The sequence below is a fragment of the Crinia signifera genome, chromosome 1 (assembly GCF_055691185.1).
Source record: "Crinia signifera chromosome 1, ASM5569118v1, whole genome shotgun sequence".
Taxonomy (NCBI): Eukaryota; Metazoa; Chordata; class Amphibia; order Anura; family Myobatrachidae; genus Crinia; species Crinia signifera.
This window is the reverse complement of record NC_139217.1, coordinates 355,055,517-355,074,760: the sequence shown is the minus strand read 5'-3', so window position 1 is coordinate 355,074,760 and position 19,244 is coordinate 355,055,517. Positions and strand designations below refer to the sequence as shown.

The window sequence follows — 19,244 nt, the reverse complement described above, 5'->3', positions numbered from 1 at the left end:
GGGGTGTGTGGGCATACGGGGGTCTAAAGAGGAGGGTGGGGGACTCTGTGCAGCTTCTGCCAGTGGGTGAGGGTCCAGCGTGGCAGCACAGGAGTACAGGACGGTGCCCCTGAGTCAGTGTCTCCTCCTACTGGGTGGGAGTTAGGGTGCATGATAGAGAGCAGGAGGCTGGGTGGTAAAGCATGATAGGGGAATGTGGGAAACACAGGGTGAGTGGGTCCCCACTGGCGGAAGTTACGGGGCAGGAGAACAGGAGGCAGGGCAGTGATAGAGGTGTGTGGGCATGAGGTGTAGTAAAGGTTTTTGGCTGTTGCTGAGTAGGGATAGGCATTGGTGCAGACGCCATCAATGGTTGGCATTGATGGCCATTTTGCACCCTGCCATCGATAGTAGTAAAATATTACTTTGATAACCATTGATTGTTGTAGCTATCGATGGTCATCCATTATATCTGACTAAATAGGCCATGGGTCAATCAGAACTTGGTGGCGGGACTTCCGGGTGTGAGGGACGGAGCTATGCTCCGTGTCCCGGCACCTTAAAAAAATTTGAAACTTGATCGGTTCTCCTTTGCCATCGATGTAGGGAAACCATCTGGTCCTCCCACATCGATGGCAAAAGTATTCAACATCAGCCATAAACCATAGATTATTTGAAATCATTGATGGTCGATGGGCATCCCTAGAACTGGAGGAGGGTGGGGGACAGTATGCAGCTCCCGGCTGTGGGTGAGCGTCTCCTCCCACTGGGAGGGAGTGAGCGTGCATGAGAGCAGGAGGCTGTATAATAGTGGTATGTGGGCAAGACATTGATAAAAGTTGTGGTGCTGGTGCAGAGGACCGTGGGGACACTTCTGGCAGTGGGGGAACCTGCAGCGCGGCAGCCAGGGCCAGATTTCCCACCTAGGGGCGGCACCTGCTTGTGGCGGTACAGGATCCCCCATTCTCACGATGGTACGTGAAATGTGGGGTCGAGGGGGTCCGCTGGGGGGTGGAATTGCCAGAAGGGGGGTCAGGGGGGTCTGCCGGAGGGGGGGTCGTGGGGGTCCCGCGAATCGCAGGAGGGGGGGTCGCAGGGGTCCTGCGAATTGCGGGAGGGGGGGTCGCGGGGGTCCCGCAAATCACGGGAGGGGGGTCCGTGGGGGGTGCTGGCAGAGGGGGGAGGGGGTGCGGGAGTAATGGTGGATGGTGGCTCTGGAGTAATGGTGGATGGTGGGCGTGTACTGTAGCCCTGGCTGGGCAGGGGGAAGTGATGTCAAGGGGGTGGAACGTTATACACATGAAAACGTTATACATATAAAACACTGGTCTTTTCCCTAGGGGGGGCGGGTTTGTGTATGCCGCTGGGCGGGAACGTTATATACACAGGAGATGAGTGACAGATCTGGCTAAATATATAAGAGATATAATAGCATATACATCAATTACTGTGTTAAAATTATTCTGCATGGTTTGTTTTGCCTGTAAATAAAAATTGGAGCTAAAATTACAAGTCTTGAACTCTTTAGAATGTAAGCTCTCACGAGCAGGGCCCTCTCTCCTCATGTGCCTTTCTTAGAATATATAAACCTCTGCCACCCTGATGATTGCTTCAGTGTCCTGTCCCCTGATGCAACTATCCATATTAACCGTATACTTGTCCTAAATTGTCTTGTAATGTAATTTGTTATGGGTTTGCTCATAACTATCTCCTATATATTTGGCTACATCTGTCACTCAAAGTGGGTGTCTGTGTCTATAACGCTCTGTTCCTGGACTTTCCTCTTAATGGCCCTTATTCTGATCGGTGCGGATATTCCCGCATTCTTACGGTGCGGTCCGCACGCCACGGTGTTTTGCCGCGTGCGGCCATCGTCCGTAGAAACGCCCACGTGTCCTCCGCATTCGGACGGACTCACTCTTTAAGAACAGGGCGTGTTTACGGACGACATACAAAGCATGCGTGTGCGGGAGAAACACTCCGATTCGGCACGGTATTACAGAGTATTACAGAGTATGCTCGGGAATACCGCATCCGAACGGGAGCCAAGCGGTGCTACCGCACGTAAGCGGAGTATTTACGCCAAACAACCCACTATGAAGTATCTTCTGCTATACATCACATGACCCACTTATTCAATTACCTATCCTCATAAAAAACTTCTTATTTTGAATTGGAATCAATTAGATGCCAATATATCCTTACAAGCATGCCTAACACATGCATTGCACACATTAACCCTTACAGCAATTGAAGTGCAATGGTTTCAATTAAAGCACTGACAAGCGTCCTATTAGTGAGTAATGAGTAATGGAGTAGATTCTATTGGGTTCAGGTGTTAATGGTTGTAGTCATTAGGCGTACGTTCGCCTAGCGCATGAACGAGTGGTGTCCGCAAAGCAATAGTACACTTGTGGACACCACACATTTCTGCCCTTTTTGATCGCGTGCATTCGGAGTGGTTTCCGAATGTACGCCCCCCAACATAAGTGTACTCCCCCGTGTCCGCCCATGTTTTCGCCCAGTTTTGCCCACTTTGAAACTACGCCCATGTGTCATTCCGCATGACGCCCATAATACGCCCCTATTTCCCGAATGATAGCGGTGAACAGTTCTGGACGGGATCTGGCCGAACTGGTACCGAGTCAAGGCGTGGCACATGCGCGTTGCGTTCTCCACGCATGCGCAGACGCCGTAAACACGCGATCCGAAAGTATGCGGTAAAGTCCGCGTCAATCAGAATAAGGGCCAATGTGTGATTGCCTTCATCTGTGCTGAACACCTTTCTGAGAAATTAACCTGTTTAAAACAGGTGATGGCAATCATACATTAAGGGGAAGTCTAGAAACAGAGCATTGTGTCCCTCCTGGAGAGGGTCATGTTGGGAGGTAGACAGAGAACCAGCCCAGTGAGCCCACAGACAGTGCCAGACACCCACTGCCTTCCCATGTTGCCCAGCACTGCTACTCCACAGCCACCAGGTGAGCGCCCCCCTCCCGCGATTTGCGGCAAAACCTCCCCCCCGCGCGCCCCCCCCTCCCGCGATTCGCGGCAAAACACCCGCTCCCCCGCGACCCCCCCTACCGCGATTCGCAGCAAAAACACCCCCGCGACCCCCCCTCCCGCGATTCGCTGCAAAAAGAACCCCCCCACGACCCCTCCCGCAATTCGCGGCATAACCACCACCCCGCGACCCCCTCCCGCGAATCGCGGCAAATCCTCCCCCGTGACCCCCCCCCCCCATTCGCGGAAAAAACACCCCCCCCCCGCGACCTCCCTCCCGTGATTCGCGGCAAAAAGAACCCCCCCGCGACCCCCCTTGCACGATTGGCGGCACCCCCCCTGCGACCCCCCTCCCGCGATTCGCGGCACACCCCCCCCCCCCCGCAATTCGCAGCAGCCCCAGGATTAAATGGCACATGCAAAACACTGACATGGCTATGGTCAACAATGAAAAAGGTTGACATGAGTTTTTGAAGATTTATTTTTAATTTTTTTAATTTTTTCATATTCATTGTCATGTGTCGACATGGACACCAATGAAGTGGCACACTTATGTCAACATTTACATGTGTTGACCTTTCTGTGTTGATTTTTTCTTGTGGCGATTCGCGTCACACCCCCCGCAACCCCCCCTCCCGCGATTCGCGGCACCCCCCGTGACCCCCCACCTCCCGCAATTCGCGGCAACCCCCCACCGGAACCCCTGTGAACCCCGCCCTCCCGCGATTCGCGGCACCCCCCCGTGATTCGCGGCAGCTCCAGAATTAAATTGCACATGGAAAACACTGACATGGCTATGGTCGACAATGAAAAAGGTTGACATGAGTTTTTGAAGTTTTTTTGTCATTTTTTGAATATTTTCATATTCATTCTCATGTGTCGACATGGACACCAATGAAGTGCCACACTTATGTCAACATTTACATGTGTTGACCTTTCTGTGTTGATTTTTTTCTTGTGGCGATTCGCGTCACACCCCCCCGCAACCCCCCTCCGGCGATTCCCGGCACCCCCCCCGCGACCCCCACCCCTCCCGCAATTCGCGGCAACCCCCCGCCGGAACCCCCAAGAACCTCGCTCTCCCGCGATTCGCGGCACCCACCCCCAGCAACCCCCCCCCCTCCCGCAAATCGCGGCACCCCCAGGATTAAATGGCACATGCAAAACACTGGCACGGCTATGGTCGACAATGAAAAAGGTTGACATGAGTTTTTGAAGATTTATTTCATTTTTTGAATGTTTTCATATTCATTGTCATGTGTCAACATGGACACCAATGAAGTGGCACACTTATGTCAACATTTACATGTGTTGACCTTTCTGTGTTGATTTTTTCTTGTGGCAATTCGCGTCACACACCCCCGCAACCCCCCCCCCCCGCGATTCGCGGCACCCCCCGTGACCCCCCACCTCCCGCAATTCGCGGCAACCCCCCACCGGAACCCCTGTGAACCCCGCCCTCCCGCGATTCGCGGCACCCAACCCTGCGACCCCCCCTCCCGCAATTCGCGGCACCCACCCCCGCGACCCCCCCTCCCGCAATTCGCGGCACCCCCCCGCTATTCGCGGCAGCTCCAGAAGTAAATTGCACATGGAAAACACTGACATGGCTATGGTCGACAATGAAAAAGGTTGACATGAGTTTTTGAAGGTTTTTTTTCCATTTTTTGAATGTTTTCATATTCATTCTCATGTGTTGACATGGACACCAATGAAGTGCCACACTTATGTCAACATTTACATGTGTTGACCTTTCTGTGTTGATTTTTTCTTGTGGCGATTCGCGTCACACCCCCCCCCACCCCCCCCGCAACCCCCACTCCCGCGATTCACGGCACACACACACCCCCCCCCCCGCGATTCTCGGCACCCCACCCCGTGACCCCCCCTCCCGTGATTCACGGCACACCCCCTGCGACCCCCCCTACCATGATTCGCCGCAACCCCCGCCCCCGTAACCCCCCTCCCGCGATTTGCGGCAACCCACCCCGCGACCCCCCTCCCGCGATTCTCTGCAATCCCTCCCCTCCCGCGATTCGCAGCATCCACCCCCCCACAACCCCCCCCTCCTGCAATTCGCGGCACCCCCCGCGACCCCCCCTCCTGCAATTTCGCGGCACCCTCTGCGACCCCCCCTCCCACGATTCGCGGACACCTAAGTTGCAATACAGGGCATCTTTCATACAATTCTAACCATATTTCTCATATACAAACGTTCACAAATTAAGGGGGCGCAGCCCCTTACGACGGTGTGAAGAGCGCCCGTAGGGCGCGATGAATCACCTAGTGCTCTGTAAAGCGCTGCGGAATCTGTGTGCGCTATATAAGAAACTGCTAATAAATAAATAAACTCTTATATTTTGGGAATCAGGGGATGACAAGGACTCTGCTTATTGTATTGTAAAGTCTATTAGAATATAATTGCAGATGTCAAATATATATGTTATTATATCAATACCAGCTATAATAAATATATGTTATATAATATCTCAATCTCAATAACTATTATTGGGATAAGAGAGAGATATGATTCCTAAAACTCAACAATGGGAACTCCCAGCGTTTGTATGGGAACGCCCATGAAATGCTGGGTGTTCCCAAGCCCCATCCCTGCCACCGCTGCTGTCCGGCAGAGGAAGAGGGCAGGCAGATGACATCCGCTTACATCAGCTGCCTGCCTGCCGTACCCGTGTCACAGCCACATTTGCATGGGAACGCCCAGCATTTTTATGGGGCGCTCATGAAACGCGCTACCCCTCGCCACCTCCCGCACTGCTCTGTGTGGACGGGCCGGCAAATAATCAATTCGCTGTGCTCTCGCAAACTGAGCCTGTACATGCGCATACATGTGTAAGCGCATGCACAGTCACAAACCATCGATCATGGATCAGAATCAGTCCCTATATTTGGTTGCTGTGCTCAGTCTTGCCATGGTGTATGGCTGTGACATGTGACTCTCTTCCACAACTTCACCTTTGTAGCAGAATTTGACCCCTAGTTTTAAGCCTAGTACACAGCCGTTTCTGTTTCAGTTAATGAGTATTTCAACCTACAAATGAAAATGATGATCGTTATCACCTGTTTGGTATGATTGGTTAATCATGCACCTGACTATAATCCTACAAAATCCTTGACTTTGTGCAAGTGCACCCAGAAGAATTGATGCTGTTTTGAGTGGTCACAGCAAATATTGATTTGCTTTAGATTTCTCTTCTGTTCATTTATACCATTTTAATTGATAAAACTAAACTATTAACACTTCTATTTTTGAAAGCACAGTATAGTAGAAGGGCACTTAATAAGTCATTTTTTTTTATATTGTGGGGGTGCCCTCCTTAAAGAAATTTTGGTACTTGTGTATTAGCAGGGCGCCCACTAAGCTATTTGCTTACTGGGCTATTCTGCGTAGTGAAATCGCATCGCACGCGGTTTCTGTGCCGTGTAATGCGATGCGATCTCACTACTTAATTTATTCACTGCACCCTGGCCGTGGATCGCATGCGATTTCGCACAACACCCCCAGTATACATTTAGCACACCCCCACTATCCATGTCACCCCGAAGCGTGGCGAGGGGACGCGGTTACGCGTCCTCCCGACCTTTTTATACCCCCGCTATCCACGTCGCTGTGGAGCTGAATCTAAAAAAGTGTGGCGAGCGCAGCAAGCCACTTAGCCCGAAGTGTGGCGAGCAGACACGGATTACTTTACATGTATACCACATCCCCTCGCGGGGTTTGCTGCGCTCGCCATGCTTTGGGCTCGGTGGCTCGCTGCGCTAATCACACTTTATAAAATCAACTCCACGCCGACGTGGATAGTGGGGGTATGATAAGGGTGGGAGGACACGTAACCGCGTCCCCTTGTGGGGCTCGCTGTGCTCGCCATGCTTCAGGGTGACGTGAATAGTGGGTGTGTGCATGCTTTAGGGTGACGTGGATAGTGGGGGTGTGCACGCTTCAGGGTGACGTGGATAGTGGGGGTGTGCATGGGTGCTTTTAAAATGAAGTACCATTACATCTCATCGCATGGGTGCTTATACAATGAAAAATTGCATCGCACCGCAAATGGCATGCGATGCGATCCACGGGCAGGTGTGCACTAAACTAAGGAAAATCGCATCGCATTGCACCAAAAATTGCATGTGAAGCGATACGATTTTCCTACGGTGCCATACGTATGTAAATTGGGCGCCATGCAAATACACAAGTACCGAAATTTCATATCAAGAAAGACCCCCTACTGCACAAGGATCATGCGGCAGTACATGGACTTTTAAATAAGTGAAAATTAATTTATTCCCACATATAAAAATGTAAAGTCCTGAAACTGTCTTTTCAGGATACTCATACATTGAAAAAGAGACAGAACTTAGTTAAGTACCCCAGTGTAACCAATAGTGTCCGCAACAGTGAATTGACACCATCGCTGCAGGGTGTGTGGGTGCCTTCCGGGAGTGACATCATCATTGAGCGCCGGTATACTGCTAGGCATTCTGTGCTCATAGAAAATATGTCTCTCTCTTCTCATATATACAGTATATCATAGGATGAGTCTTGTATCTAGGCTATTACACAAAATGCTTGCGACTGGAAGTATATTGTATATTGGATTCTTCTGCAATTTGGTATATTTGCCTACCATAAGGAGATATCTTTGGGATGGGTCCCTAGTCTAAACACTGATTGCATTACGTTATACACATAGCCATAAGTAATTTTATACAATCATTTTAGTAATTTTATGCTTTGAAACAAACACAAGATAGTTTTAGCAGCAACACATTCAAAGGTGCTTTTGAACTCAGATTTAGAAAGTGAGGTACTGTGTTCACATTTGTATTTAATACATGCAATCCTTCCTGATAGTTTACAATAATGATAACTAAAGTTCCATGTTAAGTATTAAATAATCCATGCTACTGGGCTTTAGTTTATTGCTGGTGAATGTGAAACCCTGCTCTGTCCCTCCCCTGTACAAAGGTCAGACCTCATTTCTCAGCACACAGGACCTAGGGCCTTATTCTGATCGGTGCGGATATTCCCGAATTCTTTCGGTGCGGGCCGCACGCATCGCTGTGCGGCCATCGTCCGTAGAAACGCCCACGTGTCCTCCGCATTCGGACGGACTCACTCTTTAAGAACAGGGCGTGTGTACGGACGACATATAAACCATGCGTGTGCGGGGGAAACGTACAGATTCTTGCACGGTCTTCCCGCACAAGCACGGTCTTACCGCGTGAGAACCGCGTGAGAACGTACGGAAAGCTGTAATAAATGTTATTTTGGCCCCACAAATGTCTGTATTAATTTAGACATGCAGAAGTGGCATGTGTATTAGTATTAATATTATTAAGTTGTGTGCATTATTTGCAGTGTTAAAGTGTGTGACAAGTGCAGCATGTAATGTTCCCTTTAAGCTGCAATGCTTCCAATTGTAGCAGTGAGAAGCGTGTAATTAACAAGTCATGGGTAAAGTATGTGATTGTATTGGGTTCAGGTGACATTGGTTGAGGTGCGTCCGTCCTGATTAGGCGTTCCGATTGCCTAGCGCATGACCGAGTGGTGTCCGCAAAGCAAAAGTAACCTTTTGGACACCGCACATTTCTTCCCTTTTTGTTCGCGTGCATTCGGCGTGCTGTCCGAATGCACGCCTACCAAAATGTGTGTACTCCCCCGTGTCCGCCCATGTTTCCGCCCAGTTTAGCCCACTTTGAAACTACGCCCCTGTGTCTTTCCGCATGACGCCCATAACACACCCCTATTGCCCGAATGTATGCGGTGCACAGTTCTGTACGGGATTAGTGAGAACAAGTACGGAGACCATGCGTGGCACATGCGCCTAGCGATCGCCACGCATGCGCAGAAGGCTAAAAAACGCCATCCGAAAGAATTCGGGAATATCCGCACCGATCAGAATAAGGCCCCTAATCACACAGGAAATAACATGCCCTTACCTCAAATGACTTACTAGTTAAAGGCTGCGATATTGCTGGACCACATATTCTAGCTCACTTTAATTGCATTAACTCTGTGAAAACTGAGAGCATAAAAGCATATGTAAATACCTAATGGAATGGAAGCTGGCCACAGTGATCCAAAGTTCAGTTTGAGGAGAAAGATGTGTCAATCACACCCACTACACATGAAAGGTCATCCCAGGACGCCTAAACCATTCCTCTGTATCTGCTATGCACTAGTTCTCTGCATCTTTATACACTTTTGTCATGCTGGATGTTATTATACTTCATTTACATAGTGGTAACACCTTGTGCAGTTCTAAAAGTATCGCAAATTCTACTTCAACAAATCTTTAATCAGTTCTCAAACAATATCAATCAGTGCCTTAAGGGCCCCACACACTACAAAGATTTGTCTGACCCTGAAGTCGGATGCGATTTCCTTTGAACTTGCCCTGGACTTTTTTGGGAGTGATTCCATACAATTTTGTATTTTTGTGCCATTTTTGCATAAGATAATCTATATCGCATGCGTTTGATCAAGCTTAAGATATATTGCATGCAATATATTTTATGGTATACTATTCTACCTTAAGATACTGCATATCTGATGGGCTGGATTAGGGGGCTAGGGGGGCGGGCCCAAATAAGCATATGTGATGGATTCCTCCAGTTCTCATCTTCTGTTAGCCTATGGCCATTTGAAGTTGAAGCGTGAATGAAATCTGAAGCGGAAGAGTGTGAGGTCTGTTCGGATCTGGTTGCTGAAGACGGGGATGGCTGAGGATTATCGCAACTATCTGCAAATGGATGATGCTACCTTGCAGGAGTTACTGGGCCTGATTACTTACTACATTGAGAGACAGGACACCAAGATGCGGAGGAATTGATCAGAAGGCAGGATGCGCATTGCACATGTCATGAACTCTCCACATTTCAATAATTAGTTGTGGGCCTGGCTCGTCTCTTCCATATTTTATTTGATTAAATATGGAAGACTGGGACATTCTTAAGGGACCCACACACAGGGCAACTCAGCAATGTAGCGGTCTCAGCTCGCTCAGCACAGAGCGATGTGTCAGCACTGTGTGCTAAGCTATGGCCCCTACACATGGAGCGATGTACTGTAGGGACATTTTCTAAGCGATCTAGTGACATCGCCCTGAAAATGCACTGAAATCACCCCATGTGTAAGCCCCTTTAGAGTAGTGCAGTAGTTCCCAAACCTTTTTGAATCACGGCTCCCTAGAGTCTGATTATTTTTTTTCACGGCTCCCTAGGCAAACATTTTTAACTGTGAAATCTAAAAAATATTAAAATTAATTAATGGTGTTTATATGTCAACCTTAGGTTCAATTATGTGGCCAGGGAAAGGATATATTTGACACATATATTATGATTTGCACCCACAAGCACTGGTTTTGCCTATTAAGCTGGCCATACATCAGAACGATTCTAGGCCCGAATGCACAATTTTGAAGGACCATCGTTTGATTGTGTGAACTTCGTGAGGTATTTCGATACAATGACGATGCGATGTGTGGTCCTGTGGGTCACTTCACTGATCATACAGTATGTGCTACACATATGATCAGTTGGGATGGCTTGAGGTTGTAAGCAGATTGAATGTGTTTTTGTATGCAGGTCGCTGTAATGTTTGACCAGCTTAAGGCTGACCATAAATAATTTTAATTGGTCCTGGACTAACATTCCAAGGCACCCCTTCACATGCTCTCAGTCACCCCAGAGTTCCACAGCACACAGTTTGGGAGCCACTGGAGTAGCGTACCATATTTTTTCTTTACTTTTTGCAGCATAGATGCAGCACAGGCTCAGGGAAAAGCTGCGCACAGTGGAGATTCTAGAGCAGTGGTAGCCAACCCTAGCCCTCGAGAGCTACCAACAGTTCACATTTTCCAGACAACCTAGCTGCTGCACAGCTGCACTCATTAATCACTGACACATTTTAAAAGATCCACAGATGGAGCTAATTAGCTCACTTGTGATTCTGTGAGGAGACCTGCAAAACATGCACTGTTGGTAGCTCTCGAGGACTAGGGTTGGCTACCCCAGTTCTAGAGTGTGACTTAAACCACAGAGGAATTTGTTTTACACACCTACAAAGTTGCAGATAAAGTACAATGAAAGTTGGCATGAGGAAAAACAGAGGTTGCTTACATGTGAGGCTGTGTACACACGGGGGCGATAGGGGCTGAAATCGCTGGGAATATGGTCGCTGAGCGCCTTTTTTCAGCCCCTGAATGGTCGCTGGTCGGAGGAGCATGCTCCTCCGACCAGCGACATTCCCGGCCTCTTCACCCAGCAGTGTTTAAATTTTCATCTGCGACCATCTCTGGTCGCAGATGAAAACGGGACACGGGGTAATATGATTGCTGAGCAATATATTGCCAGCGATCATATTGCCCCATGTGTACGCACCTTGAGAGCTTAGCAAGGTTGTAGTTGTCCGCACACACTAATATCTATATCTTTTAATTCAGTTTTTTTAGATATATAGTTCTTATATAGGTGTATAATATGTATGCGTTTTAGTTCTGGAGGTGCTCCCTGGGAATATTATGTAATGGGGAAAGTGAGCAGAGTGTCATGGCGCTATCTGAGGGGATCTGCCTGATGGATCCCTGGAGGTGTGTCCCAATTTCACCTAAAAAAATGACAATGGTACAATGGGTGTAGGGATCCACTTGTGGGCGCTCCCTGGGAATATGTTTGCAAGTACTAGAAGGAAGAAGAAAAGTATTCCCAATTCGGGGCACTCATTCAACTGATATATACTGTATTGTTTCTATTTGAGAGTATCCACCGACAAAATAGAAATTAAAATATACCTTTTATTTAAATAGATTTAACATTGCTGCAAGTCAGCAAAGTATAAACAAACGAGTATTGTGTGCAAAATCAGAAAAGAATAAAGTGATTAAAAATATTGCACTTTATGAATGTTGATTATTCTGTTCTTCTGTAAATATTAATATAGATAGCCCCTTGATTGTGTTACTCAGTGTTAATTTGTATTTGGCAAATAAGTTGCTAACAATTAGAACAGTGTTACTGGGAGAACTTTATGAAGACACTGTAATACAATGTATCCACAGTTGAGAGAGCAGATGTAGTCACTGCTCACTTATTATTGTTAACTGAATTTATGAAGCTTGGAGAAGTGTTATCTATCCCCATAAAGAACGTTATGTTAAGTGATAATGGTTCAGCCAATCTGCCCTTACCTGTCAATTTACATATTGTAGCTGATTGGCTGAACCATTATCACCTTGCTCATAACGTTCTTTATGGGGATAGATAACACTTCTCCAAGCTTCATAAATTCACCCCTGACTGTGAGTTCGCTAGTATTATTCTTCCTGTGGTACAATGTGTCTGCTGGTAAGCTGCCGGCTCTTACCATTTATATACTAGCCATTTAGGTAGGGCAAAGGTATTTCCAACTTCCAACTTGTACTGTTATGAGCAGTTTAATCTGATAACACTGTGACCACTGATTTTGTCCTTGGTTGATGAGCTAATATCTGCTTTCATCAAAGTGACATAATCATCTGTGTACACGTACAATTCTAGCGTGGAGCCATTCTCATTGTAAGTTGGACAATTGTGATCCACAGATGAGTGTACCTGAATTGCCACCGTAAATTATCTTTATATATGTATCTTTGTTGAAATCATTGGTGTAAATCACGCTATTTTGCGGAACATGTCCCTTTACACATTGCAGCCCTACAGATTACCACCTGGGCACATAATTGTGTTCATCTGCAATAGTGTAAGGTTAAGCAGCGGTGCTGGTGATTGCACCTATCTTTATTCAGGTATATACACTGTCCAATTTGTGAACTCTACCTTCAGAACCAATTGTATTCAGTAAAATTGGTTTCAATCAAAGTAGCTAAGTTTAGCAGCTATTCAATTATTAGTGCAGATTGTCCTGTAGTTATCTACACATATAAATGCAATAGTGGAGTGTCAAAGTGATGCTAATAATTGCACCTTAGTTAATTCTGAGGTGCACATTGTCCAATTCATTGGCCCCATGTACAGTGAGAATCGTGTTAGTACAATTAGCTTTTATCAAAGTGCAGTCCTACAGATTGACACATAGGCTTCTTAAGCTGCCCATACACTAGCCGATTTTGGTCCGATTTCGGCCAGATCAGTCGGATCTGGACGAAATCGGACCAAAATCGGCTAGTTTTGATGCCCCCTCAGATCCGATGCGCGGTCCCGTGCGCATTGGATCTGCGTCGGGTGGTCGGACCTGCTGCACGTCCGACCACCCGACTTGGGACCTAGTCTGTAGTGGTAGTGGGGCGGCGGGGTGGGCGGTGCGTGCAGGGTCCGGGCGGCTCTGCAGAAACACTGCGCTGGTCTGTTTTGAAAACAATTCAAACGATAGGCCTGCCGCTGATTGGCTGAGGGAGAGAGTGCTCCCAGCTAATCATCAACGAGGTCGCTGATTGGTTGAGAGCGCATCCTCTCTCAGCGGCCAGCCTATAGTTTGAATTGTTTTCAAAACACTGCCACCGCTGACCGCTTGGTCTCCGCAGTGACCATCCAGCTGGACACTGTGGAGACTCCTGCCCGCCCTGGACCCCATCCAGCTCGGACTCCAGACCCCCTGCAGCTTCCCGGGAATTTACATGGGATAAATTGCATGCAATTTATCCCATGTAAAAAATGGCACATCAAGGGGGGTATTCAATCGTTATCGAAATGGTTTTTTTCACGTGTTTTTTTTCACTTTTTCACATCGGAGAGTCCTCAGCTATTCAATCTAGTCATTTTTCGAGTATGTGAAATGTTTTTTTTCACGATGCATTTTCGTTTGATTCGGTAGCGATATTTCCACTTTTTCACTTTTTTTTATAGCTTTTTTTCGACTTTTCACTCAGACATATTCAATGATATGATACCGATATGAATGTTTCCGCGTGTATGCTCTTCTTCTCAATTTTCCTTTCACCATGTCACGGGTGATGAATTCATAGATTCAACTCTGTATTTTGTTAAGTAACGGCTCGTTTGCTCTCCAGAATAAAATATATGCAGGATTGTTTGCCCTTATTTTTTTTTTTGCTTATTTTGTGTGAAATATTACTTGTTTTCTTACAATTCACTTCCCAGCATGCCTTTCTTTTCTCCCATCATGCACTTCACCACACCTCCTCACTCCTGCGTTTGGGATTTCATGGAGTAGCAGCCTTGTGCAGTCAGCTGTATTTGGAAGCGTTTTTATAGGTCAATTTGCGTTTTTGGATACAAATTCCTTCTTTTTTTATCACTGTCTCAAAGAATGGATTATTTTGCTGACTTGCTTGTGATGTTCATGATCGTGTCAACATACCTGATGCGCTGTCGACGTCGTCGTTTGGCAAGTGGCTATCGGTGTCCTGTTCAGGGCCGTGGATATCATCATCGTGGTCAGCATCTTACTCCTTCTGGTGAGTCAGTGCGTGTTTCAATTCCACGTCCACGCCAGTATCGTACTAGGCGTGTACTGGATGGTCTCTCTGAGACGGAAGTGATTGGTACCTTTCGCTTGTCGTCTCAGGATATATATTCGCTGTATGATCTGTTGGAAGCTGACCTTGAGCCCCGGGTACGGTCAAACCATGCAGTCAGCGGTTTCCAGAAACTGCTGGCTGCATTGCAATTTTTTGCGTCTGGCACCTTCCAGCCAACTTTATCCCAGACATGCGGTTTTTCCCAGCCAACGATGTCTCGCTGTTTATCTCAGGTCATTAAAGCTTTCCGTAAATTAACGGCCCAGGTTATAAAATTTCCAGACACTGACAGCGAATGTAATGAGATCAAATTTGGCTTCTTTCAAAAATGGAGATTCCCCAATGTGCTGGGCGCGATTGACTGCACCCATGTGCAACTCACACCTCCCAGGGAATCGGAAGAATGTTATCGGAATCGAAAACACTTCCATTCCCTGAATGTCCAGATGGTGTGTGATTCCACAATGAGGTTATTGGACATCTGTGTGGGTTTTCCTGGGTCGACCCACGACTCCTTCGTTTTAAGCCAGTCATCTATTTTCCGTGATTTTGAGGAAGGAAGAATGCCAGATGGCTGGTTGTTAGGTATGTAATCTATATATATATATATTTTATAATGCATAAGTTATTAGCAAATATGTTACAACTTTTTATTGATATTTTAGGTGATGCGGGTTATCCGAATAAACCGTGGCTGTTGACCCCATTGCTTAATCCTGTAGGTGATGCTGAAAAAAGGTACCAGGAGTTACACATTGCATCGAGGGGTGTAATTGAAAGGACCTTCGGTGTACTTAAGAGCCGGTTTAGATGTTTAGACATCTCCGGTGGTAGCCTCTTATATTCTCCGGGAAAAGTCTGCGGCATTATTAATGCCTGTTGCATTCTGCATAATATCTGTGTCGCAAGACGTTTGCCGGTGAATATTCGTGCTAGTGTTAACCAGCATGGGGATCTTTCTTCAGTGTTACCTGTGGGCATGGACGAAGGAGCAGAAACCAGAAGAAATCTGATCAATACTTTTTTCGCATGTGAGTATTTCTGTGTTTTTTTTTCGTTTAAACAGATATCTCTATATATCATGATCCGTATCATTAACGATACATATGTATATACACACATGTCTGTATGGTTGACAGACCTTGTAATATTATTGTTTTAACGATTGCTATCGTATTGGGACATGTGTGTATAGCACACATTAGTTCTTTACATGTAAATGCACATGGACTTTACATATATATATTTGGTGTTTGTAATGTGATGCAATGGAACTGATTTTTCCGTGGTATTCAATTTGTACAATATTTAACTACGCATGGCGGTGGATAGAAACCTGTGCCAAGGGTAGTGACCCTCCGTGGCCCAACGAGGCAAGCACAGCGAGCCCTGCAAGGGGACGTTGTTTTGTTTTTAACTAATCAGCATCCCCTTGCGTGGATAGCTGATCATGTCCCCGATCTGGGTGGGTGCCTCTTGACGCTTGTCCCAGGTTTAGATCCAACTGAATGCCTTGTTGGATAGTGGGGATTTGCAAAGCTTACTTCCCATACAACCCTTTGAAAAATCGGGACCATCACATTGCATCGCAGTGCATATAAATTTGTTACATGCGATGTGATGCGATTATGGAGTTGCAACACACCAGATTGTGTGCCATGTTTCTGAACAAGTCCCTGAATATTTTTTAACGATATACTTTATCCCTTTCTAATTACAGAGTTGATCCATGTTGGTTCTTGTTGGCCTAGTTGGTTCTTGTTGGCCTTGTTCGGCTTGAAGTTTTCTGTCTTTTTTGGAGTTGTTTATTCAAAGTTTATTTTCGAAAGAGTCTGCATCACAAAATTATTGGGGTTCATTTGCAATGGATGTAAGTAGCAAACTGCCAGGTGTAACTCGGTGCCATGTCCGTGTGCAACAGGGCCACTACTGACCAGCACGCTATGTTCCCATTCATGTTTCCCCCTGCAGGTCCTTATGTCTCCTGCTGCCTCTGAAAACATCCCTTTGCAGTTTGATGTCTGCCTTGACGCCACATCCAGTTCATTCCCAAGTGCCAGAGACAGGCCCCACTTCTCAGCTGCTGTTCTGTGAAATTGGTAAGTAGCTCATTCATGTGCCCCCGCAACACTGTTGTTCAACCTGTGGCACTCCTCAGGGAGGGCCACAGGTTGAAGACCCATTCCCTAGGTTAAACCCCAAACAAACCAAGGGCGCATGCGCTGTGGGCCAGGTGTACCTCGGTGCCATGTCCGTCTGCAACAGGGCCACTACTGACCAGCACGCTATGTTCCCATTCATGTTTCCCCCTGCAGGTCCTTATGTCTCCTGCTGCCTCTGCAAACATCCCTTTGCAGTTTGATGTCTGCCTTGACGCCACATCCAGTTCATTCCCAAGTGCCAGAGACAGGCCCCACTTCTCAGCTGCTGTTCTGTGAAATTGGTAAGTAGCTCATTCATGTGCCCCCGCAACACTGGTGTTCAACCTGTGGCACTCCTCAGGGAGGGCCACAGGTTGAAGACCCATTCCCTAGGTTAAACCCCAAACAAACCAAGGGCGCATGCGCTGTGTGCCAGGTGTACCTCGGTGCCATGTCCGTCTGCAACAGGGCCACTACTGACCAGCACGCTATGTTCCCATTCATGTTTCCCCCTGCAGGTCCTTATGTCTCCTGCTGCCTCTGCAAACATCCCTTTGCAGTTTGATGTCTGCCTTCACGCCACATCCACTTCATTCCCAAGTGCCAGAGACAGGCCCCACTTCTCAGCTGCTGTTCTGTGAAATTGGTAAGTAGCTCATTCATGTGCCCCCGCAACACTGGTGTTCAACCTGTGGCACTCCTCAGGGAGGGCCACAGGTTGAAGACCCATTCCCCAGGTTAAACCCCAAACAAACCAAGGGCGCATGCGCTGTGTGCCAGGTGTACCTCGGTGCCATGTCCGTCTGCAACAGGGCCACTACTGACCAGCACGCTATGTTCCCATTCATGTTTCCCCCTGCAGGTCCTTATGTCTCCTGCTGCCTCTGAAAACATCCCTTTGCAGTTTGATGTCTGCCTTCACGCCACATCCAGTTCATTCCCAAGTGCCAGAGACAGGCCCCACTTCTCAGCTGCTGTTCTGTGAAATTGGTAAGTAGCTCATTCATGTGCCCCCGCAACACTGGTGTTCAACCTGTGGCACTCCTCAGGGAGGGCCACAGGTTGAAGACCCATTCCCTAGGTTAAACCCCAAACAAACCAAGGGCGCATGCGCTGTGGGCCAGGTGTACCTCGGTGCCATGTCCGTCTGCAACAGGGCCACTACTGACCAGCACGCTATGTTCCCATTCATGTTTCCCCCTGCAGGTCCTTATGTCTCCTGCTGCCTCTGCAAACATCCCTTTGCAGTTTGATGTCTGCCTTCACGCCACATCCACTTCATTCCCAAGTGCCAGAGACAGGCCCCACTTCTCAGCTGCTGTTCTGTGAAATTGGTAAGTAGCTCATTCATGTGCCCCCGCAACACTGGTGTTCAACCTGTGGCACTCCTCAGGGAGGGCCACAGGTTGAAGACCCATTCCCTAGGTTAAACCCCAAACAAACCAAGGGCGCATGCGCTGTGGGCCAGGTGTACCTCGGTGCCATGTCCGTCTGCAACAGGGCCACTACTGACCAGCACGCTATGTTCCCATTCATGTTTCCCCCTGCAGGTCCTTATGTCTCCTGCTGCCTCTGCAAACATCCCTTTGCAGTTTGATGTCTGCCTTGACGCCACATCCAGTTCATTCCCAAGTGCCAGAGACAGGCCCCACTTCTCAGCTGCTGTTCTGTGAAATTGGTAAGTAGCTCATTCATGTGCCCCCGCAACACTGGTGTTCAACCTGTGGCACTCCTCAGGGAGGGCCACAGGTTGAAGACCCATTCCCTAGGTTAAACCCCAAACAAACCAAGGGCGCATGCGCTGTGGGCCAGGTGTACCTCGGTGCCATGTCCGTCTGCAACAGGGCCACTACTGACCAGCACGCTATGTTCCCATTCATGTTTCCCCCTGCAGGTCCTTATGTCTCCTGCTGCCTCTGAAAACATCCCTTTGCAGTTTGATGTCTGCCTTGACGCCACATCCAGTTCATTCCCAAGTGCCAGAGACAGGCCCCACTTCTCAGCTGCTGTTCTGTGAAATTGGTAAGTAGCTCATTCATGTGCCCCCGCAACACTGTTGTTCAACCTGTGGCACTCCTCAGGGAGGGCCACAGGTTGAAGACCCATTCCCTAGGTTAAACCCCAAACAAACCAAGGGCGCATGCGCTGTGGGCCAGGTGTACCTCGGTGCCATGTCCGTCTGCAACAGGGCCACTACTGACCAGCACGCTATGTTCCCATTCATGTTTCCCCCTGCAGGTCCTTATGTCTCCTGCTGCCTCTGCAAACATCCCTTTGCAGTTTGATGTCTGCCTTGACGCCACATCCAGTTCATTCCCAAGTGCCAGAGACAGGCCCCACTTCTCAGCTGCTGTTCTGTGAAATTGGTAAGTAGCTCATTCATGTGCCCCCGCAACACTGGTGTTCAACCTGTGGCACTCCTCAGGGAGGGCCACAGGTTGAAGACCCATTCCCTAGGTTAAACCCCAAACAAACCAAGGGCGCATGCGCTGTGTGCCAGGTGTACCTCGGTGCCATGTCCGTCTGCAACAGGGCCACTACTGACCAGCACGCTATGTTCCCATTCATGTTTCCCCCTGCAGGTCCTTATGTCTCCTGCTGCCTCTGCAAACATCCCTTTGCAGTTTGA

The 19,244-nt window shown here is 48.0% G+C and overlaps 1 protein-coding gene and 1 long non-coding RNA gene across 4 annotated transcripts in view; both read left to right on the top strand.

Annotated features, from left to right (window-relative positions):
* SLC2A11 (solute carrier family 2 member 11) overlaps positions 1-19,244 on the top strand; it is a 78,395-nt gene that overhangs the window by 18,115 nt on the left and 41,036 nt on the right. The window lies entirely within an intron of this gene.
* LOC146030387 (uncharacterized) lies at positions 17,851-18,950 on the top strand. The gene is made up of 4 exons (XR_014455889.1): positions 17,851-17,949; positions 18,166-18,293; positions 18,510-18,637; positions 18,854-18,950. It is a non-coding gene; the product is annotated as an uncharacterized LOC146030387 (long non-coding RNA).